This window comes from Falco biarmicus, chromosome 1 (genome assembly GCF_023638135.1).
Source record: "Falco biarmicus isolate bFalBia1 chromosome 1, bFalBia1.pri, whole genome shotgun sequence".
Taxonomy (NCBI): domain Eukaryota; kingdom Metazoa; phylum Chordata; class Aves; order Falconiformes; family Falconidae; genus Falco; species Falco biarmicus.
This window is the reverse complement of record NC_079288.1, coordinates 39,926,886-39,949,894: the sequence shown is the minus strand read 5'-3', so window position 1 is coordinate 39,949,894 and position 23,009 is coordinate 39,926,886. Positions and strand designations below refer to the sequence as shown.

The 23,009-nt window shown below is 51.1% G+C and overlaps 1 protein-coding gene across 3 annotated transcripts in view; it reads right to left on the bottom strand.

Annotated features, from left to right (window-relative positions):
- SEPTIN5 (septin 5) overlaps positions 1–23,009 on the bottom strand; it is a 49,525-nt gene that overhangs the window by 19,004 nt on the left and 7,512 nt on the right. The window contains exon 1 of one of the 3 annotated variants that reach the window (XM_056351865.1): positions 8,385–8,454. The exons of the other annotated variants lie outside the window; for them this stretch is intronic. The gene's annotated coding sequence lies outside the window, so the exon portion shown is untranslated. Of the gene's footprint in view, positions 1–8,384; positions 8,455–23,009 lie in introns of those variants that run through there. 3 annotated transcript variants of the gene reach the window in all.

The window sequence follows — 23,009 nt, the reverse complement described above, 5'->3', positions numbered from 1 at the left end:
CTGTCTCCTGAATGCCTTGAGCTCTCGCACATCACACATGCTCTCAGGATTGGCAGCCAGGGAGCAATTTCATCCAGAAGGCCACGTCTGGAAACACACAGAATAGATTAGGGAAAGAAACCCAGAAGGGTAGGTCTTGGCTACAAAGAACATCCTGAGGCTGAGTGGCCAATGCTATGGCTTTCGAAATGTGAAGGAGGGTTGACTGGTCCCAGATTCAGCCTCCTCTGCCTCTGCTAATGATGTATGACATCCTTGAGAGGAAAAATAGCACACAGGACATTCATCTGAGATGCGCTGTGCGGCAGAGCTCAGCATGGAAATGCACATCTTTGCCCTTTCAAGATCTAGAGCAAAACCAAAGCGTTTCTTCTAATGGCTTGTGGGCCACATGCACCTCTAACCTCCTCTCCAGGCAGGTGCCAGCAGCAGCAGCTCAGGGCTGAAGCTGGCAGCAGAATCCAGGTTTCCGACAAGCCCCAACCTGCTGAGCACTCAGCAAAGGAAACGCAGGCGTAGGGTGCACCAAGCCCACCTCACCTCACGGACCAGCTCTTTGTCAAACTGTGACAGCAAAAGAGAAAGACAAAATAATCATCAATGAGCGCTGCCTGGCACAGCCAGGCTCCTTCGCATTGCTGCTGGGTTGAGCAGTTGCTCACTAGCAACGGGGCCAGGGCAGAGCCAAACCATGTGCCCACCCTTGTGCAACACCTCTCTCCTTTGGCTCACTGAAGCCAGCTGGGGGCAAGCACAGCCCCAAGGGCTGCTCTGGGCAGGGGACGCAGTATGTGTGGGTACAGCTGTGGCTGTGCACTAGCAGCAGCAGAGCAATGTCCTACTTTTCCCTTTGTAAGAAGGGATTTCTAGCCTGTGGTGCTGAAGATGGGCTCTGAGAAGAAAAGAAAAAAACGCATTATTTCATGGTTTTAGATGTAAACTCACAGAAGGCGGAATTCAGCACTGGGCAGCTGGCTGGAGCACAGGAACAATCCCTGAGAGCAGTACCTCAGCCTTGCAAGGGCAGGCAGGGGCAACCCTCCTCCACTGCACTCCACACCACCAGCCCAGGGAACAAGGAGCTGTGCTTGTTCCAACAGCACTAACCGAAGGCAGACACAGGGCTGTGCTATCGCACAGCCAGCAGAGCTGGAAGCCATACACCCATTTAAGAAGAACACCCAGTGCTCAGGACCCTGCTGCAGCAAGCGGCAGAGATCAACCACCCAGAGCCCAGCACAGTGGGTAAAGGTGGCTGGAAATGTGACAAGCAAGGAGCAGAAACCACACAAGGAAGAGTGAGGAGAGACCAGCACAGATCAGAGATGGGGGCAGGGAGAGGGAATTCAGTTCTCAGCTGAATTGACACTGTCCTGGCCAGGTTCCAGCCACAACCAGAACAGCCCCGCACACCTTCCTCCCGGCAGCCCCCAGCTCACACCAAAGCGGGGCTTTCACCTCAGCAGCCTCCATGCTCAGCCTGTTGGACGCTCTTAGCTGAGAGGCTCAGGCCTCCCGGTCTGCCCAGATGGATGCAGATCAGAGGTCACCACACTGATGCAGCTGTAACATCCGTCAGATGGGGGCACGAACACATTTTTTGGCCTCTTGGCAATATACTATCAATACTGGACGGTGATACGAGCTCACTCTAAGCCCCAGCCACCCAGCTTTTCTAGTCTGCTACTATGAGCAGCAAAGATAATGTGAATATAGGTAGATCCAGAGGTCCAGCCACGAAGAGCTCTCCCCTTACGTCACCCAGAGCATCCAGGGGAAGGAGAATAAGGGGAAGCATCATGGTACAGGGAGACAGGGCCCCAGCCAGCTCAGAGGAGAGGTCCCCCATCTACCAGGCAGTGGTTTCTGGCAGACATGCTGTCACCTAAGGACTGCAGTGCTCAGGCTCCATCCTTGATGAACAACCAGGAACACATCACAGAAGGAAAAATCTTCATCCTGATCCAGACAGACACTTTTGAGCAGCACAGAGCCAGGCAAAAGGGTCCCATCAGGAATGCACCCAGCCAGTCTGGCCTGTGCAGGGGACTGGTGAAGCTCTGTGCATCCATGGCTCGGCAGAGTCAGCACAGTCACATCATAGCAGCATTTATGGTTTTTCCGCTGAGGCAGATAAAGTTGTTTTCAGAATTCCCCACAGAAGGGGAATTTGGTTCCTGGCTGTTTTCTACCAGGGTGGGAAGGGCAGTTCCAGAGGAGCCATTTGCTCAAGCTGAATAGAGCAGCAGCAGGCAGTAAACCTATTCCCAGCTTGGACCAGGGCAATGGAGGCTGAGGAGCTGTCGATGTCTTCCCTGCAGGGGTGCACAGCCTTCTCAGCTCAGTTACCACCTTCTCCTCCTGCTGCCTTCTCTCCCACTATGCAGAAAGTCAGTGCTGACTTCAGGCAGATGAATCTCATGGGTATTTCATGGGTACTGCAAGGTTTGGACTCTGCTGCTCCATCACCGCCGAGCTGCACACTCACCCTGAGGCTCCTGCTGACCTGATCCAAGCCAAGATGCCTTGCTGATCTAAACTCTGATGATTAACCTCGAGCTTGCAAGCAAGGCTTTACGTAAGTGGTTACTGGGAGCATCAGAGCCCTGACACTTTAGCCAGGCTTCATCCTTTTGATGCAGAGGCAAAAGCAAGATACCAGACCAGAAATGCAGAAATCCCAAAGCACATTAATCTCCTGTACATACAGTGCATACACAACACAGTAACCACATCTCCTGTGTCTTGTCTTTTACCTAACCCACAGGTCAAGCATTAATTTCCACTCTAGGATCACTGCTGCTTTGTCACATAATCCCTCCAGAAATCTATCCAATTCCACTTTAAAGGTATTTGTGCTCTCTGCTTCCACTTGAAGCACCTCACACTTCCCAAGAGGCACTGTGTGACTCACACAATGTCTCCACTTCCAGCTTTGAAAAAGGACACATGACTTCAAATTGCCTCTCGCCTGTTTAAACTTGTGACTCCCCCTGGAGCGAGTTCACGGCTCTTGTCACACCCGGCTCCTCTGCTCACAATTTAGGATAATGTGCAAAAAGTAATGAATTGGGCAGATGCGGAGCTGGCTGGAACTCTTCCACCAAAGGCTCGGCTGCCCTCCTCTCCGCAGAAGCACAGGAGGAACCACTTCCAGCCAGACCTTCCCTGGTGCCGTACCGACAAGTTCCACGCGAGGGAGAAGCCAGCCCGCAGATGAGTGGGTCTCACAGGGGATGGGAGCTCCCACGCAGCTTCCCCTGGCCAGGGCCAGACAGAAATCAATTTGCAGATCAAACCTGCAGCTTTGATGCTTCCACCTCACACAGGGTCGCAGTCACTGGCACCTCCGATTGTGAACGCATTCAAAACCTTAACAAAGGACAAAGGTTTCCAAATTTAGCCTGTTCAGAGAGGAGAAACCAGGCGTGCAGGAAGGTCTGCAGCAGTCTCTCGGCTCATCCGTCCCCCTGCTTCATCCTCCAGCTCTGCAGAACAAATCAGGCTTAAATAGATTGCCTGCCTCTCATCTCAAAGCCACAGCTGGGAAAACCAGAGAGAGGCAGAGCAGATCCCTGCCAGCCCCGGGAAGCTAGGAAGAGGAATACCTGGGAGACAAACAGGTACACATTGCTCCACGGCACAGAAGCTGGCTGGGCTGTGAGCTGTTTGGTGAGAGAGGGTGGAAAATAATGGTGATTTATTCTTCAAAATGGAAAGGCGCTGCTTCTCCAGCTCACAGGTTCTCCATCCAAATGACAAGAGCATCAGCAGTTTTGGAAGCTCTTGATGCATATTAACATGCATGAACTGGAAAAGGCTGGGGCCAGAATCCTACAGAAGGTCCACTTTAAAGTTACAGGTAGTGGTCCCAATCCTGCGATCCTTACTCACCGAGTAGTCCCTTTGAAATAGAGACGACTGCTCACGTGAGTAAGGGATGCAGGATCAGGCCTGTCTACCAAAGAGGCTGAATCCTGAACCGGAGAGGACATCATGGCCCCCGAGTATCATGAGACACACCCACACACGGTCCAGCAGAGGCTAGTCCAAGGGCATCACCAGGAAAGGCACTCCAGGCTAGGGCACCACTCCTGCAAACAGCGCACCAAGCACAGACCATGGAGAGCAAGGCAGTGGACAAATAAGGCTGGAAAAGGGATGCTCCACCCAAGCAGGGACGCTCCTGGTTCATCCCCAGTACACGCGTCTCACATACTCCCAGCTCTGCAAGGAGCTCTTTGTTAATGCTGCTGTCCTCCCAGCAGGCTCCTGAAAACAATACTGGGAGAACAAAAGCCAACTGTCTTGGGACAGCTCCCAACCTCTGTGTGAGTCTTCCAGCTACAATTAACATAACTTTAGGGAGTAGCTGATGCCCACAAGAGAGTAGAATAAGCCCACTTTTAGATAATTTTTAATTCCATTAGTTAAAGGGGAAAAAGGCAGCTCTCTAAAGCAACCTTCAGCCCTCGGAGGCACCAGGGAGAGGAAAGCCAGCCTCAGCCGGTGTGACAGATAACCCCAAAAAGCTCTGCAGACTGCACCCTTCCAGGCCAGACAGACTGCTGCTTTCCATGGCAAGGAGGTAGATGTACCTCCTCCTTCCTAGGTGGTCTCCTGCAGGTCTCCATCCAGCGCTTAGACCCCCAGGCTCCAGTCTCCCACCTTTCCTGCCCCGCTGTCAGCTTGCCCCCATGCAGTCGCGTTGCAGTAACACCAAGCACAGTCCTTGTGCACGCTCGCTGAGATGGCAGAGGTACACGGGGATCTCCACCTTCACCCCTGGACTTGCACCACAGCCCACTTGACTGAGATGAGGCTGCTGAGGGGGTGCCAGGCATTTACCCTCTTCCCTTTACACATGCACAACTCTGCCCTTGCTCCACCTCGACTGAGACATGACACAGCCGTACCTGGCTGCAAAGTGCTGCCCCTTGGAGCCTAGCACAGGGCAGCGTCCCTGGCAAGTGCAGCCATGTGGCTTCCAGTCTCACCCAGCTGCTCGTGATGTATGCTCAACTATCTGCCACCCAAGAAGGGACCCCCGGGAGCCCATTTCCCAGCCCTGCCATACGACCAGGCTCTGGAAACCTCACTGCCCACATCAGTCTGCTCAGGGCTGGGCCCTGCATCTTTGCAGATGGATAATTAGACTCCCCTTCCATTTCCTCCTTCTTCCTGATGGTTTCTCTGGCTGGCAGTTCCCCCACAGCCATGCACAATCCAGCAGCATTAGTCAGAAGGAAATTCTGCTCCCCTCCTCACATGGCTGTTGCTTTTGGTTCAATATAAACAGCAGAGTGAACTGCGCAACAGTTGGAGTACTTCGTTTCAGAAGCATTTGTCCTTTTCAGTCTGGCAAACAGGGTTTTCCCTCACACACCTGCACCCTGCCCCTTTTCCCCAAGTGACACAGAAAATATGCATGATTAAAGTGAATGGGATGTTGCTGGCAATTGGAAGCAATTAGCTAATCAGCAGGAATAAGCAATCAGCTGGACTGCGATTGCAGCACACCTCCATTTATGGGCAGTGGTGCAAAACACTCCTTTCAGGTAGGGCCTAAAAAACCACACCTGATCATCAGCAATGGTGTGAGATGCTCTCAGAAAAAGATCCTAACACTTTCCTGCAGGAAACCTGAGGAAGAGATGGAGTAATGATTAAATTGGGGTAAATCAACACAGAGCTGCCTCTCAAAGCTCCCAGAGAAGGGAAGAAGCATGTGCCCAGATGAAGTATCCACCAAGATACTCACTGAGCGTACAAGATGTTGGTCCTCCCCTGCCACTAAACAGGGGCTTTCTGGGAAGCAGTACTGGTACCGAAAGCCCTGATGACTGCAAAAGCATCCCCAGGACCTGCACAGAAACACAGACACATTACCTCCACCTGACAGAGGACAGCAAAGGAGTCACCCTGCTGGGATCACACAGATCACCCCTCACAGGAGATGTACAGACTGAGGTTTGCAGAGATAATCCATCAATTCTGACTTCTTGTACCGTGTGATATACCGTGTTCTCCACGGGCAATATCCCAAGCCCACACGGAGCACTGTGAGTCCCACAGCCCTCCAGCAAACCATCGTGACTTCCAGCAGCTCCACATCACTGCCTGGGATGTGTAATTTCTACTCCCCACTGGGCTGCAAAACCCAAACTGCCGCTTGCCCCATGGAGGGAGCTTTGAAAAGACTTCTGGAAGATTTCAGGAGCTTGCTGCTGACTCTCTCCCCCCAAATTCGTGCCAGCCCATTGCTGGCTGCCCACCAAGTCCCGGATGGAGTGTTACCCAGCTGTGCTGCTGGCAGGCTTGCAGGCCACGAGGCCTGAGACACTGCAGTCATTGAGCTGTCGGTGCCTCTTCCACCATTTGTGGCCTGGCCAGGCTTCCCTGGGGCCCGGCACACCGCACACACCAGGGTCTGCGCAGGACCAGCGCTGCAGCTGCATGGCAGCAGTGTGACATGGTGTTCCCAAAGGGCATCACAGCTCCGGCTGACCCAAAGAGGTCCCCAGCACAGCTGTGTTGTGGGCCACCGACACAGCTGTGGGACCAACCAGGCAGATAGAAAGCAGAGCAATTTGCTGCACAAAAGAAAAGGTAAAGCTGCAGGGCAGCAAACAGCTGTGCTCATCCCATATTTCAAAGACTGTCGAAATTTTGATAGCCCAAGGCTTGCGCAGCTCAGGCCAACGGAGACAGGCTGGGGACCAGGCTGTTCCCCAGTTCCCTGTGGCTGTGTGGCCATCCAGCATTCACACCAGCTCCTTGTACCCTGCCAGCACAGACGCCCAGGCCATAGCTGGGTAGGAAGCCATCAGAATAATCAAAAAGGGAATCAAGGGATGCTCTCCAACACCTTGCTCTCCTCCATCTACTTGCTCCAGCAAACAACAAGCCTGGTTACACCTGCACTGCACAGCTCACCACTTCGCTGTGCCCTGCAGTGTTGACTGGACATTCACATTTTGTTAAATGCTGTGACAATGGGAGAAAACTTCAAGTCAGTGAGTATATAAAACAAACTATGCTGTCAAAGGGAACATAAAGTTTCTTCCAAGCTTAAGAGTAATAGTCAGTAACTGCTGAGTGTTGCTTCTCCTTATCAGAGATGCTGAACAGTAAGGAGAAAATGAGAAGTTAGTCTGAGTTTTCAGCGAAACAGAGAAAAAGACCTTCTTGAATGGAGAAGTATCTGGCTCAAAGTCCTAGCAGGGAATGTGCTGGATACCAGAGAGCTACCCTTCCATAACGCAGGTGTGATATGCAAACTCTGGAACTCACAGCAGGGATAACCATAGAGATTATTTACCAAGACTGATGGACACTGACGCATCCTGATGACTCTGTGGTACTCAGATGAACACCCTGCCTGAGGCTGCTACAGGAAACACTGCAGCTTGCTGGGCTGGGAGGTCGGCTCAGCAATCGCAACGGAGAGGCGATAACAGGCAGAGCACAGAGCCGTGAGCCAGCATGCCCCGGCAGCGCAGCAGCCTCCGTCTGCTTCGGTCCAGCCCCAAACTTCGTTAGCAGTTTTGCAGCAGTGAGAGATTCCTACTAACCACTGAGATGCTGCCATCTGTTTCCACTTACATGCTGGCTTGCAGAAGCAGCTACAGAGCAAAGGACTCCAGAGAGTCTTTGCTCTCCTGAGTGCACAGGGACTGAACAGCCAGCTGGTTGGGATAGACACAGTCTGGATTTGCCCTCCCCAGAGTGACCTAGTACCTCCCTTCTGTACAAAGTACACACCTAGGAGGCACCGCAGCCCTCCCACTTCGGTTTTGCAATCAAGCTCCATCATACACCCACCCACAGGCCACTTCCCTGCGGGCACAGAGAACTTGCTCCAGCAGACAGCACAACCACACTGACCTACTGCTCTGCATGCCGCCGCAGCAAAGGAAGGGTTCTCAGCTGTTCCCACATCTCTTTGTCCAGCCTCTACAAACCCAAAAGGAATCTGCCTCTGATAAGCCAAGATCCCAGCATAAACAGCTACCAGCCCCTTCATTCTATATCAGGGTCCTGCAGAGATCACACTGCACAGAGAAATTTTTACCCAGACACCGTTTCCATGTATTCATTTTTCTGTACGCATTGCTTGGGGCAACCACATACCCACTTGCCCCCAGAATGGCACAAGACACACCAGCGGTGCCTGCGCTCTCCCGGCCAGCACAAAAGCACAAAGCAGACAGTAGAGAGAAAGATGGCAGCGTGTAGCATGGGAGTGCCTAGGCGGCTTCTGAAAACGGTAGCAGGAGGAAGAAATGGATAAAAACAGGAGGCACCCTGGGTGGGGAGGGCTAAGGAAGTACTGGCCCTGTCTAGCAGCTGAACTGCAGAAGGACTCTGCCACCTTGTTTTACCTGTCACACCTGCCTTACGCAGGAAAACAGTCCTCTTGCTCAATAGGAGGTTTCATGCTTTGAAACCGATTGCTTAATTTTTGGCAATTTGAGTTTGGCAACTAGCCTTTTCCTGTGGTTGCTGCTTCCTCTCTGAGCACACACAGTGTTTTTCAGAGCGAGAAGTGACGTTATGCTCCTCTCAGCCTGCCCCCCAGGCCCTGCAATTCCCCTCAGCAACTCCTCCCTTTGGAAGAGCTGGTGCCTGTGGTGCATTTGCAACCATGGCAGGGAGTGGCAGAACATGCTCCAAGTTCTCCTTTTCTTCCCAACAAAATCTTCATAGTCTTGCCTGGAGAGAGCTGAAGAACAGTGCTCTTAGGTGTGAAAGGATGAAACATCAGAACACACCATGAACAAAATGCAGCAGCACACTGTGATACTGCAGCAGTAGTGACTAGCTGGACAAAACTGATACAAAATCAAAAGCCCAGAGCATCCTACACAGCTTCACAGAGAGGATCCTTCCCAAAATGATCTTGTCCTACTGCCCCTATCCCACCACCAGCTTCTCAGCTCATCTGTGGTTTTACATACCCCACCGCCAACCACACTGCGCTGGAGAGGGCAGCTCTCAGTCACCCAGCAGGCACAGCCACGCTCAGCTCCGCACCAGCGCGGCACTGATGCTCCAGCCAGAGACGGGAGAGCAGCCAGACCTCAAGTCCATTCTTAACAGCTGAAAACGACAGCTTTCTCCAAAGCATATCCTTCTGTAATGAGTATATCTAGTGTAACACCCCAAGCATAGGAGTTCCCCTCACTTCTCCAAGCTGACTTTGCTTTGCTGTCACATACTGTCAAGCAGTCCCACTCAGCCCTGCTTTGCTGAACTCTTCCCAAGAGATACTTCTCCTCAAAGCCGCAGATACAGTGACATTGCCATCCTGGTCCATTACAGCCCTGTCACAGTCACCGCGAGGCCGCTCCTGGCGACTCTGCACCTTGCAGGGAACACACAGCCTGGACGCACAGCCCAGAGCAGCCAGGCTGTGCAACACTGGGACCTGGGAGGCCAGGGGTCCTGCCCCCTGCAGCCACGTAGCCCACCGGGCAAAGCCGTGCTCAGACAAAGACCTCCCACAGCAAAGGAAGAACCAGTGACCCTGCCACTGGGCTGCTGGTTAGCCCTGAGCCGGGGGGAGGCCCTGGGCAGCACAGCCGGGCTGGGCACAGATCCCCCCCACATTAGCAGCCCAGCTCCAGAGCTGACAAACCTCCCGCTGCAGGCAGCGCTGGGCACAAAGGCTCATTTGTTCCCTGCACACGAGCCCATTCCAGGCTGCCGCTTGAACACATCTTCTTTATTGTGCCCTCCTGACTCCGGCAACAGGCAGGGCTCAGGGCTCAATGGCCCCTTTCTGGGATGCTGCTGCAGCTTACACACAGGAGGCCAGGGATGGCAGGGGACTGCCAAGACCCTCAGCCCTGCCAGGCAGCGAGCACTGGCACTGCGCGCCCTCCACCACCGACAGCAGCATTAGCCTCCCCCGGGGCTCCGCTGACCCAAACCCCTGCTCACAGACATGGCAGAGCTCCTCTGTCACCCAGCCGGTCAGTCACTTTGTCACTATGCTCCAGTGTCACAGGCACAGCGGTGGGGCGCTGAGCAGAGGTGACAAAAGGGACAGATTTTGTGCAAAATTCCTGCTTGTCTGTGCACAACAGACAGATTGTTCCATCACATACAAGCATGGAGACAATGCCGAGGCAGGAAGGAGGAAAATGGGACTGTAAACTCTGTTCCTCACCCTGACACAGTTATGATGGGATCTGTTCCCAGTTCCTGCTCCCAGTACAACAGGGAAAAGGGGCAGGAGAGCTGGGGGAAGTCTCTTGCTAGATCCCACGAATGGTTAAACTCTCCCTATTTAGCAGTGGTGGGAGGGGATTTATCTCCAAGCAAGCTTCTTGATACCACCTGGGATGAGGCCAAGCGAAAAGCAAATTCCTCCACTGAACTCGTAGCCCTCCTATACTGCCTACCCAGCTACAGAGCTACAGGGACATGAGAAAAGGCAGCTTTTATTTTCCCATCCATGGCCCTCCACAGCCCAGCATCTCCTCAAGCTAGAGCTCGAGCCAGAAGACAACTAGGCTTAAGGGGAAGCCGTTGGAATCCCCCCAGTGGCTTGCGAGACAGCACTTGGAAGCTGTCCTTACTGGAGCACACTGTTATTTACTGAAGTCCAGAGCTGTGCCTGGCAGACCAGCTCCAGCAGCCAGGGTAGAGCTGGGCTTGCTGGATGCTGACAAAGTCCAGGAACTCCAGACTCCAACTGTGCAAGAGAAAATTTTGACCATCTCAGAGCAGCAGACATCAAGGGAGGAGGAAGAAGGGTCCCTTGCCATGTCATGAAGGAGAATTCACTGGTGGTTTCTGCAAGCTGTGTCTGCCTGTGGTCTCCCAAACTCCCTGCCACTGCCTGGGACCTGGAGCTGACAGCCCAGCTGGCTCCCACCCCACACTCCACATCCTCAGTGCTCCCACCATCATCTCTGCTCCTAGAACACAGAAAGCAGAGCCTCCAGGATGGCTCTAATCCCCTTTTTCACTGATCCACAGGGCCCTCAGACACAAAGATCCCAGCAGGGACTCTTCCATCCCTGCACATACCTTCAGCACCTTCCTGCACCAACACACAATTGCAATGAGCACATTTTCCAGCCAGGCATGGCTCAGCACCCTGCAGGACAGTCCTGAACTTTTAATCAGGAAACTGCTCCGATACGTGCCATTTCCAGAAAGGCCTTCTGTCCAGCTGTGTTTTTTGGACTCTGTTCTGTCATCTTCTCCCTCCTGCTTCTCCCCTACTCTAGCATGTAAAAAGATGAGGACAGAAGGAAAAGGAACCCTACAACCCTCCCCACTTCCCACCCTACTTGCACAGCTGTACCACCCAGCAGCTGGGTGCTGCCCCTCAGTTGTGGGGTTGGGGAGCACCGTGCTACAGCCCAGCACCCAGATACACCCCTTTCCTCAAGCAGGTGCACAGGGCTGGTTCCTAACACTGGTACTGCTCCTCCACAGGGCCATTCCCTCTACCAGCACGTAAGGGGTCACATCACAACCCCTGTTCCCTCCCTGCCAAGGTCACAACCTTTGGAGAGAGCAGCACAACAGATCAGACATCACCAAGGAGCCTTACATCCTGGTAACAGGGGTGAGGTGCCTGGACCTCACAGGGCTGGAGCTGTGTCTTACCAATACCCACGCTCAGGTGGCTGGCAGACTGCAGGACGCCCCAGGGTGAGACCCTGCCCAGCACATGCCAAGAGCATGCAGCTAGGTGGGAAGCACAGGGCTCTCCCTGGAGCCTCAGCCCCTCTCCTGCATCGTTCAAAGAGCGGCAGAAGCTCTGGCCATGGCTCCAAATGCTGCTCCACCTCAGAGCTGGAGGCAGATGAGGTCACCTCCAGGCTGAAATCACTTCCGTTCTCAAGACTGTGACACAGATTAAAAAGAGCGGGATGGGTGGGGAGGGAAACCCAAATCAGCGGAGCTTGTTCCCTGTTAAGAGCTCAACACTTTATTAATCTCTGCCACCCAGTCGACTGCCATCCAAACCCTCCACCCTCCCTCCTTCCCCTGCAAGAACAAACCTGGCAGGAGCTGCTTTAAGTTAACAGCAGGGTACGGCACCAGCTGCATGGGGCTATGCCTGACCCCCAGCTCCCCAAATCCCCAAGCAGCAGTGGGGAGAAGTTGCTCCTTGGTGCTGTCAGACCAACTCAGCCACATCACTCCACCTTGTGCCCAGCTCCAACTGCTGGCCTTCACATGCCTGCACTGCAGCAGCCCAGCTCTTTCTCCCTGCACACAGTATTGAAAATGGTTTGTACTGGAAACTGATCCCATTTACACAGCACACGCAACTGATCTTATTCATGCACCAGCACCGCAACCCTGTGGCCTCTTCAGCGCAGCCCCATTCTCCACTGGTCAGGTGGCCACACTGGGCAAGGTGGCTGCAGGATTCTCCCACCTGGATCATGCAGAAGTTAACCCAATCCCTGAAAACCAGGCTGAGCAGGAGGATGGAAATTCAGGTCACCAGCACAGGGGAGTCCTAAGGAAGAGAGCCTTGCAATGGTCACACTTGGCCAAGAGAAACCAGACCGACAGTTTAGCGGCATAATTTTAAAAACACATTGACCACAGATGAATCAGTGTCTCATTCTTGGAAGCACTAAACTAACCGCAGTATCCCACAGTGCCTCAAGCAGGAATGGCCAAGACACATCACTGTCACACAGTTCTGTCCTATACAGTCATGGTTTTTTTCCCCTCACCCCAGATTTTGCACTACACAGGAAGGCCCTGAGGTTTTGCGGGTCTCTTCCAGAACTCCCTGTTGGAATCCATACACTATTTGGAGCCAATCCAGCTGTAGCCCATGCACATGCCTTGGCCTCACACGTGCCACAGCATTGACTGGCCAAAGCAACGCAAGGCATGATACCTTCTTAGCACCATGGGGTAACGGGACCTATTGCACATCCAGTTGACGGAGGAGCAAAGGACAGTGTGGAGCTATGAATCATACGCTGCACATTTCTAGGACTTCTTTCAAAGAGATGGAAGACTGGAACTCAGGACCATGTGCACTGCCAGTCCTGTGCTAGTTTCTCTGGATCACACCACACCCCTAGGGCTGAACAGTGGGAGAAGTACAGCGTGACTGCTTCTCCCAGAGAGGACCTTGCTCCTCAGCCTCTTTCCAGAGGTCACCCCTCGATACCAACAGCCAAAAACACAGTGAAAGCAAAAACTTTCTTCTTTGTGGGCTTCAACCCTTCTAGAAGCAGTGGGTACCAGAGAAAGGAACTTCTCTTAAATCCTGGCACCAGGCACAGACGTGGGCTGTACAGGTGGCTCCTCTTTAGCACAGCCTAGGAATAAACACACTGCGGGACAGACATTCCAGTAGAGGAAGCAGCAGGCTGTTCCCACCTGGCTGCATTCCCACCAGCTTCTTTCTGCCAGTTCTGGCTTCACACCTGTAATTTGGTTAAGATGCCAGCAGAAGTCATCAACATAGTGAGGACCCGGTGGGGAAGCAAATGTCCAACAGACAGGTTGCCTTGTCAGGGAAATGAGAAGCCACAGATCTCCTACAAGGCAGCGCCTGTTAGCTCCAACAAGCTGAGCAGGGCATGCTTCACAACCCACCGCATGAGAAACATCAACCACTGCTTGGAAGGAACAGGTCTGAAGTTGAACATTTGGGCTAAGGGGATTCCTGAGGCTCAAATGCCTATGGGAAGCTTCAGTTGTGGTGTGATTGCCTCACAGAGGAGCGGAGCCATTCCTTCAAAGTAGCTGCTGCGTATCCCCTAAAAATCACAGCCTCCAGACAGAAATGCCTCTAGACAGAGGTGTTATGTCCTGGGCTTCAGTTCTGCCACCTCTAAAACAGCAGTGAGAACTTCACTACCAATGCCTTGGCTGGGCCAGTGATGCCTGCCAAGCCTTCAAAGACCTTGGGCAGGAAGGCATTTCAGGAAGGGCTGTGCTCTTCACCCTACACGCAGCCATCCTGGAGAGCTCTGAGCCATGTTCTCTGTCCCCAGAAAACCCCACCAACACTGTTTTAAGAGACTCCTGCTTGCTATTAGCTTCACGCTTTCCCAGTACTTAACTGCTCTTCGCATGCAGGAATGGACAGCCGTTTTGTCCATAAACAACAGTACATGAATAATCCTGCAAGTGAGAGCAGGCATGCACTAACACTCCCACAGTGTTTTCCTATATGTTGTTGTTCTGGTGTTTGGGGTTTTTTTTTCATTATTTTTAAATTGCTCAATATACAGGTAAAAGCCATTCAGACTGAAAGCAAAGGCTTCCCTCAGGGCAGCCTAATAGGAATCAGACTGTACTGTAGTTGAGGAACTCACAGATAAGATACAAGTAAACATACAAACCCACACCCTGTATTTCCCAGAACTATAGGCTGGAAAGATCCACTGAGGGACTGTTGAATATTCTGGACAGCAAGATCTGAGGATGTGGAAGAGATGCTGTGCAATCATTAGTATATTTAGAGCAACAGAAAGTAATCTAATTCAAGAAAAAAAACCTCTCTTCCCAGGCAAACCAGGCTTCCTCTATGCAAAGGAATTCCATAGACGTAAGGACACCAGGGCCCTGGCGGAGTCTGAGATGACGAAGGTTATATTTTCCTTTTCCAGTAATACTTAGATTTAACTATATAAACTGTTCCCCTGGGAGCAGATCCTGTTTCTTGTTTACACAAGAGCCTTAGAGTTGGATTTTAAAGGTGAAAGCACCCACTCCCGAACTGCAGGGAGCCCAGTCAATACAGATGTTCTTGCTATAGCAAACAGCTGCTTTGTTGCATTTATCTGAAATTCTTGGCCCTGCCACCCTTGCTGTCATCTGGCACAGCCAGAAAGAACAGGGCACAGGAGGAGTTCAGCCCAGCAAGAATGGCCTCAATTATTAACACTGCAGAGGGTAAGAAGAGATGTGCAATAGCAAAGCCCGCATGAGTTTTTCATGCTGTGACCAGTCTAGGTGAAGCTGAGACAGGCACACGGGATGCAGAAGCATCCAGCCTCAGGGCAAAGCACTGTCTAGCTCTTCAGCCCCAGTTTTGTCACCCAGGGAGTGCACTGCCATCAGCTGCACACTCCCAGAGAGCACATCCCCATGTGCAGGATGCTGAACTGCAGCCCAAAGGCAATCCCAGCACCAAATCCCAACGAGAAGCATACAAGAAAACTAACAGGCGCACAGATCAGTCAGAAAGCAGCACTACAGCAACTACCTACTAGCTAGCTACTGCCAAGTACGCTCAGGAGGGGCTTAAGGAAGAGTTTGGAGGAGGATAAAGAGGACAATTTTCTAAAGAAACAAGGTGGGATGAGATGTAAAAACCCACTAATGAACAGACAGCATCTCTGCCAAACAATGTCCCTAAAAAAGAAGCAGCACTGTAGATGTTTCAGTTTAAATAAAGAAACCAAAATGTTAGATAGGTCTATCACTCCTGAGAATGGCCGTGATCCTTTCAAAGCCATTTTCACAGACCTATGGCTCTTACTGATTTTTTTGAGACAAAGACGAAAGGGCCATTCAGAGCAGCCTGGAACCCACCTCCTCCACTATCTTCCCATTTATTTTCCTTTGCGAGCCCCTTTCCTGGACCTAATCCATGGACCACGGCGCATGAAAGGCAACTGCAAGCCTGGCATCAGGTGTGTGAAGTCCTCTGCAGCAGCCTGTTCATGGGAGATGATGGCAGCTCTTGCTACACAGCAACCTGTACCAACCAGAGCGATAATGGGGGGAGAACAGGGGCAAGGCTGGTCATCAGAGCCAAGTTTATGAAAATACAGCCTAGCTCCTCTCAGTTTCAAAGGACTTGGGCACTTTCATCCGTGTTTAAAGAAAGCTGGCCCCTGGTTTGTATAATTGCAAACTGCCTTAAAAATTTGCCTTTAAAATAACTACAGTGTACAAAGGCCTTTGTGGAAAAGTTGATGTTTTGGCCTATTGCCTTTCATCTCCACACCACCCACCACCCCAGACCAGAGGAACATGTCGGCTCCTTGGTTAATCCAGAATATGCTGACGATCTCAGAGGCACTGCAAGCAGGATGGCTTAACTGGGGCAGGCACAGCCCGCAGTTCTGGGCTGGCACAACATGAAACTGCAGGGCTGTGGCCCAGGAGAGGGCTTTCACAGATGCCATCAGCATACAAACACTCCATAACCCTGCCATGGTGCCATGAGGCCCCACTGAGCTTAGCACTAGGAACAAGAACATCAGAGCTGCTGTTACAATCTTCCCCAAAAGGCATGGGTTTTACAACCCAACCCTGCCATTTTGGCAGATTTCACCAGTGATAATTCGGTACAAAATACTGCAGCCAGACCAGGCAACTCAATTTGACCAGGACAGACCTGGAATACTAGTATTGTCCTGGCAAAATCTCAGGGATGGTATTTTCCACCAGATTTCAGAGTGCCATTTTTCCTCTCCTCATCAAAAATCACGGCCTTAGGAACAAACCTTAGTATCCAACTGGATTGCTGGAGACAGAGACCAAAGACCTAAATCTTGAAGAGCCATTAAAGGACACATTCTAAACCATATTGCCCCACTCCTGCTAAAATCCTTTCCACCTTAAGATAACAATTTGTCCCCTGAAAAACTGAGTGAGAAAGCAATCACAAAAGGTTAGCGTCCCAAGCTGAATAATTAATGTCACTGCATCAAGGACACAGCCCAATCACACTGAACAAATCAGGTTCTCCATAACATCTGTTCTTTGCAGATAACGTTGCTGTGACACTGGTGTTGCTATTTTAGTTGTGATTTCCACTATAAAGTTTATCCAATCAGAGTCATCAATATAATCTCTACCTGCCCTGTAGCAAAACTGTTAACAGTGACTCATTAATACAGTCCTGATCTGAAGGAACAGATAATTCTAAACTCCTCACTTTTGTGGATTTTTTAGTGGTATTCCTGATCTCATTGATTTCTTTGTGGGCTCCATCTGAAAATAACAAGAATGGTAAAGTGCATGAGATACAAGATGAGAGATGTTAACGTAGCAGGCACTGGAAGAGCAGAGTTCATGAAAATGTCACCTTTGAAATGATTATAATGGATTTCTTGAAGTCAGAGCAATTAAACTGGACTAAAGAAGAAATCAGACGTGACAAAGTCATTTGACTGTAAGCACTGTGGTTGGTGGACACACGAGGTGCAGCAACACCCAACCTTGGAAAGAACTTGGAAGCAATGGAGTGGAAGAACCACATTTGCTAGACTGTGTTTTCCTACAGGGCAACCCGAAGGAGATGGCAACAGCCACCATAAGTAAGAGCAGAGCGAGGCAGGACGGGGGTGGAACTCTCAGCTCGGTCAAGGGGTCAGCAGAAAGCCAGCACGCCCATGCAATGTCAGCTCAAGCAACAGCTTCAGCACGCCAAGGGTGACATGTCACTCAAAGCCCTTTATTGAGAACAGGGTGCAAAATCAGATTAGATTCCCATGAACAGCTCCTGGGACTTGCAGCACAGCATGAAATCAAACCTTTATATTTTTTTAAGAATCCAAAAATAATAATCCCCAGAACCAATGTCACATGTAGAACAGGGAGGGATTTTCTTGGTCCCCCAGCCTGAACTCTACCTCGCCAGGCCAAACGGCCATCTCTTGGGATTTATTTTCTGGGATTTATTCTCTAGTCATGTTTTGCTGTGGGATCTCACCCCACTGCCCCTTGCAGGCCTGTCAGAAACACACCATCCCCTCACAGACATCCTAAATGTCTCACTGTACTGGCCGGACTAGGCAGATTCTGAGTTCCCAACCCCTCAAAAAATCTGCTTAACCCAGAGACGCAGCTCTGCCCCTGACGTGGCAGTCCCTGCAGCTCACAGCAGCCTCATGTGCCCTCAGACTACACAAAGTCAAGTTCAAGGGAGACCTTCTCTTCTCCAGCCTCAAGGGGGTAAGAAGGGAAAGGTAAATCTAATGTGAGCATTTCTAACCTCCAGTGCCAAGGGACAGGGCAAGGATGGAGGAGTCTGGTTTGATCTGCACAAAGGGAACGTGCTTCCTCACCTGCACACCCCTGGCACAGACTATGCCTGTTGTACATGAGCAAATCAACAGTGTCAGGCCAAATTCATGGCCCAGCTTTATGAATTTTTGATGGGACTCTTTTCTGATGTAACTTTGCCATAAGTGGGGAAATTAGTTTCTCTTTTCAGGCTCGTTTGTAAACCATCACTTTACAAATACGAAGCAAGACCTGCTTTCCTCCAATGTAGAAAACACACGCTGGCCTATTACTACAGGATGCCAGCCAAGAGGTGGGTGGATGCCCTAATTATTTTGGGTTTTTTTGAGAAACAAGAAAGAAAAATAGTGATTTGTCATGAAGTAAAAGCCCTAAACCCCTAAGGGACAAGCTCTAGGTGCCCAATACACACGGATTCCCTGATGCCAAGAATTAGCTCAGCCCTTGGGCATACGTAGGGTGTCTGAGAAAACAAGAACCGGGGTCTCATCCAGACGTTTTCTGGATGTCCGCTATCATTAGTTTCATGATAGATGGGATCCAAGTCCTTCAAAATGCCCACAGCTGCTCCGTGAGCTCTACCTTGCAGGGACACACTTCAGTACCAAACACACCCAAGTGCAAAAAGCAGCACAGGAACTGCACACATGAAGAAGCATCCACACACTTTGCCAAGAAACATAAGATGGTTCATTAAGCTTTCAGACTAACAAGCCCCATGATATCCCTTGTTAGCAACCCCATGCACACACTGTACTGCTGCTACATGAAGGGCAGCTCCCATAACACCATCACTTGTTTACCAAGAGAACAATTCTGCTATTGACTGGCACCTGCCCATGACAGCGCAACCAACGGGAGGAGCAGGGAGATGTTCAGATGAGACTGACCATTCAAACGAGGCAGCAAAACGCCTGGCACTGGCCGGAACCTCCAAGCAGCTGCTGAGGACCAGCCCTACCACCTCAAACAGAAAGGCTTTCACTGACATTAATGAGAGCTGCTGAAAATAATGCCATCACACAGCTATGAGATGACATGCAGCCTTTCTGTTCAAGGACCAACAGGCTGAACAGAGCAGGCACTGAGGAAGAGGGACACTGGGCTCCAACCAGTCACTTCTGGTTTATTTAAATTGCTGTGAAGTCAAATGCGTGAACCTGGTGTGAGCTGAGTGTGGCAGGGCAGGGCAGATGAGGTTGATCCTAACAACAAGGGGACACACTCCAGCTGCACAGTGATGGTTAGCAGGATCCCTGAGAGATCAATGGATAGTACTGGGGTATACACAGAAAACTTACCTCTGACTTGCTTACCTCCGTGGGTCTGGTCTGAGCTTCTGAAATCTCAGCCTCAGGGCTGCCAGTGGACTAGAGCAGATCCAGAGCATTTGGCTGCTCAGTGGACCTGGAGTCCTTCCCAACCATGTGCCTGGATTAACTGCCCAGTGAAAGCAACAACTTCTGTTAAATAACTGTCATCTCTGATACCCACTTCCCTCACAAATACACGCTCTGCCAAGGGCTCCCTTCAAGGGGATGAGAGATCTTTAAAGTATGTAGATGAACATCAAAGCTATTAATCTTGGGAGTGAGACAAGAGCAGTTTCCCTTCTGTGTGCTCCAGCTAAGGGCTACAGAGCAGTGCTCCAGCTGTGTCGCAGAAAAACATCTACGCAGAGTCGGGACTGTAAATGCAGCCACTGGAACACGACAGATCATCTCAGACAGCATCTCTCTTGCTGTCCTGATGACACACTCTTGCTCATCTCGGCACTGCGCAATCACAGCGGCAAGACTTTGCTGTAGGCCAGCTGCATCACTTGAAGTTTAACCTCTGGTGCCTCAGTTCAGCCCACTGCCTACAAAACCAGGCAAATACCAGCTCCTGAAGGCCGTGATGCTTCTTCCATTACTGTCAGATTCCAGCTGGCACCAGCTCCTCTGAGCAGCAGGAACCACTGAGAATCTACAGGATCTTAAAAGCCATAAACCTCCCTGACATTTTTTATGGCAGGCCTTGGGCAGACGGAAATGACTATGAGTCCAGATGGGACTATGTGTCCAGATGGGCACTTCCAATACCACTTATCCGTGTTTCCAGGACTTCACATCACTTAATATCCAATGCAGAGACTCAGGAGAGCTTTAAACTAAAAGGAAAGCACAGCCAAGGGGACCATCTATGTAGGGCAGGCAGATAGCAGATGCCTTTGTGACTCATATTTCACCTGAATATATAATTAATGTAGTATGTAATTTATTTGAAAATAAAAGTGGATATAAGACTGCAGGATCTAAAGAGACTTCATGTATATAGGTATCATGGCAAGAATGAGCTCAGTGCGGCAAACAGGATTAGAACAGTTCCCACACCGAGGAAATAGCCAGGAGACATTACAAAAGGCTGAAAGCAAAGTGTCTGGCCTGGGAAGCAATCTTAAAAATAATTGCAATACAAACTAAAGCAGTAAAAGGCCTAGCCTGCCTTCTCATGTGTGTTCACACAGCTCCAAGCACCAGGGGTCTGCAAGGAAAAATGAAACATAGTCACAGGAGCACAGACCACATCTGCACTGCCACAGGCTCTGCCTCACAGCAAGCAGAGAGGAGATGTTAAAAGCCCTTGGAGCCTCTTTTCCCACAAGCTGAACTGATCCTTTTGCCCCCCCTCCCTCACCTTTGCACTGAGAATGTCCAGAGGTCAGTGGGACGGGCTTGCTCCCCACGACCAGTCCGAGGAGCTAGCACTCAGGATCCTGTGGTTTATTTGCTCAGCTTGCGCTCCTAGCTCCCGGTTCCCTTGCCAGGAGTCATCCTGGGGGAAGAGCACCAGCTGCCCCGGGAGGGGTCAGGCAGAGACAGGCCATCCCAGCTCCATGCACACACCCTGGACACACTTGATAACAAGCTTCAAAACAAACAGGGCACTCCCAAAGTTCCCAGGAAGAGCAAAGAGCTGAGCTGAACAAAGCTGGCAAATGAAGGACCTCAGCTCTCCTGCTCCTTGGCTCCCAGCTGTGGTGCAGCACAGCCACCGCAGTGGCACACAGGGCTGGCTCAGCCCCCGCGCTGCTTCTCTCTCCCCATCAGCTAACTCCGGGGTGAGCGCTCTGGTCCTGGCACCTGCTCCTACCGATGCCAGCTAGTGCCACCGGGAGAAAAACAGCCCAATTTTAGTAAGTGTGTGTGAAAAACTAGAGTTCACTTCTATTAAAGGCTTCCCATCTCTGACTGACTTACAGCTACACTAGCTCACACCTCACGGAGTCCCGCAGCTAGCACGGACCACAGGCCAAGCTCCTCCAGCACGCTGCACATCAGTGTCAGCCCTGAGCCGCCCTCAGCCCTCGCTGCGGTGGCCCGGCACCAGGCTGGGGCAATCTGAAGGCTACGCAGCTGGATCCAGAGAGGTTTCTGCCATCTCGAGCACCCCTGCACTGTGCTGCCTGCACAACATCGCTACATTTCTTTTCTAGAGCCAAACTTCAGCCTCAGCTTCCCTTTTTTTCTTTTTTTTTCCTTTTGACTTCAGGACTGGACAGTTGTACTAAAGCCAGAAATTAAACAATTCTCCTCCCCCTCTTGGCATTACACCCTTTGCAGATGCTTGTGCACGGTTTCACTTCCTCTTCAGCTCTTGGCCAACCCTTAGCCAAGCTTTGCTCATTAGCAAGCCAGTCCCTGCAGCCTTCCAGCATGCTCTTCCCCCGCCACTGGCAGCACCTGGCTGCTGTGATGCTACTGGGGGGACCGCTACCAGCCACATGGGGAGAGGCTGGGAGTGACAGACAGAGAAGGCACAGCAAGCTAGAGCTGAATGTTAGCAGGCCATAACAGATTTCAATTAATGCACTGGAAATACACAAGAGAAGGAATTAAGAAGATTAACCCATTCAGCCCTCAAAACAGAAATGTCTCGTTGAGTCAGGAACAACAGATCTCTGCTTTCTGCAGCCCAGCCCCTATGGGTAGCAGCGCACATGCGAATCCTTCCTCTCAGCACACGGGGGGCCACCCTCCACTATTCATTTCAAACAATGTTTCAGGGATACCAAGTGGTAGATGAACAGCAGCATACATACTGAGGAGAAGCACATGTTCTGGGATCTGATCTCAGCTTTTCTGATGCACCACACACAAATCCAGCTCCTGAACACCCCTGTGGGAACAAGATGACTGCAAGACTCTTCACAGCTCCAGGGACAATTCTCTGGGAGAAAAGGAATGTGTAACATCAGACGAACATTTTTTCCTGCGCTTCGAGGCTAACCACACTGTAGACATACACGCGCACGCACACACAGACAAAACCCAGCCTACATGGGAATTACTCCAGTATGCTATGAAAAAACTTGCATATGCTTCACAAAAATCTGAAGTCACACAATATATTAGAGATGCCATATGCTTCTTTCACGAGTATTAGAGGATTATTCTGTGTGGTTTCACTGTCTCAGGGAAATCTCTGCCTTGGGCAAGAAGGGCGACAAAGGCTTAGTGTTGGTCAGGCAAGAAAGCTCTGCAGGTAAACAAAGAAGGCGCCCTCCAGCTCATGCTTTACTATCTAGGAAAAAAGTTACACAGAATCTACTTGAACAGGAAGAGAAACATCAAGAAAGGAACCCTCTTGGCTTAGCCAAGAGGTATCTCAGCAAGAGGTGCCTAAAGTATTGAAGATGGAGCAGAGCCCTCCAGGCTTGATGGTTTCAGCACACAGGAGCAGTAGCTGCATCATGGCTGTAAAGAGTCACTGCTGTGGGAAGTGGGGGGTCCCAAAACTGCTAGGGAAACCCTTTGGACTGAACATTTAAAACTAATTTGGCAAAGCTCTGAAAATACACAGCAGGGACCCAACCTGGCCTGACACAGTAGAGCAACCAGCTGGCTCAAAGTAGAATCTCTCCTGGATTTCCCAGATGTCCACTTTATTGGGTATTTAATGAACAACAACTTAGACTGAAACTGCGGGTGGGGCACTATGGGCTCTAGAAGGCACTGAACTCCAGATGTTTCTCTTTC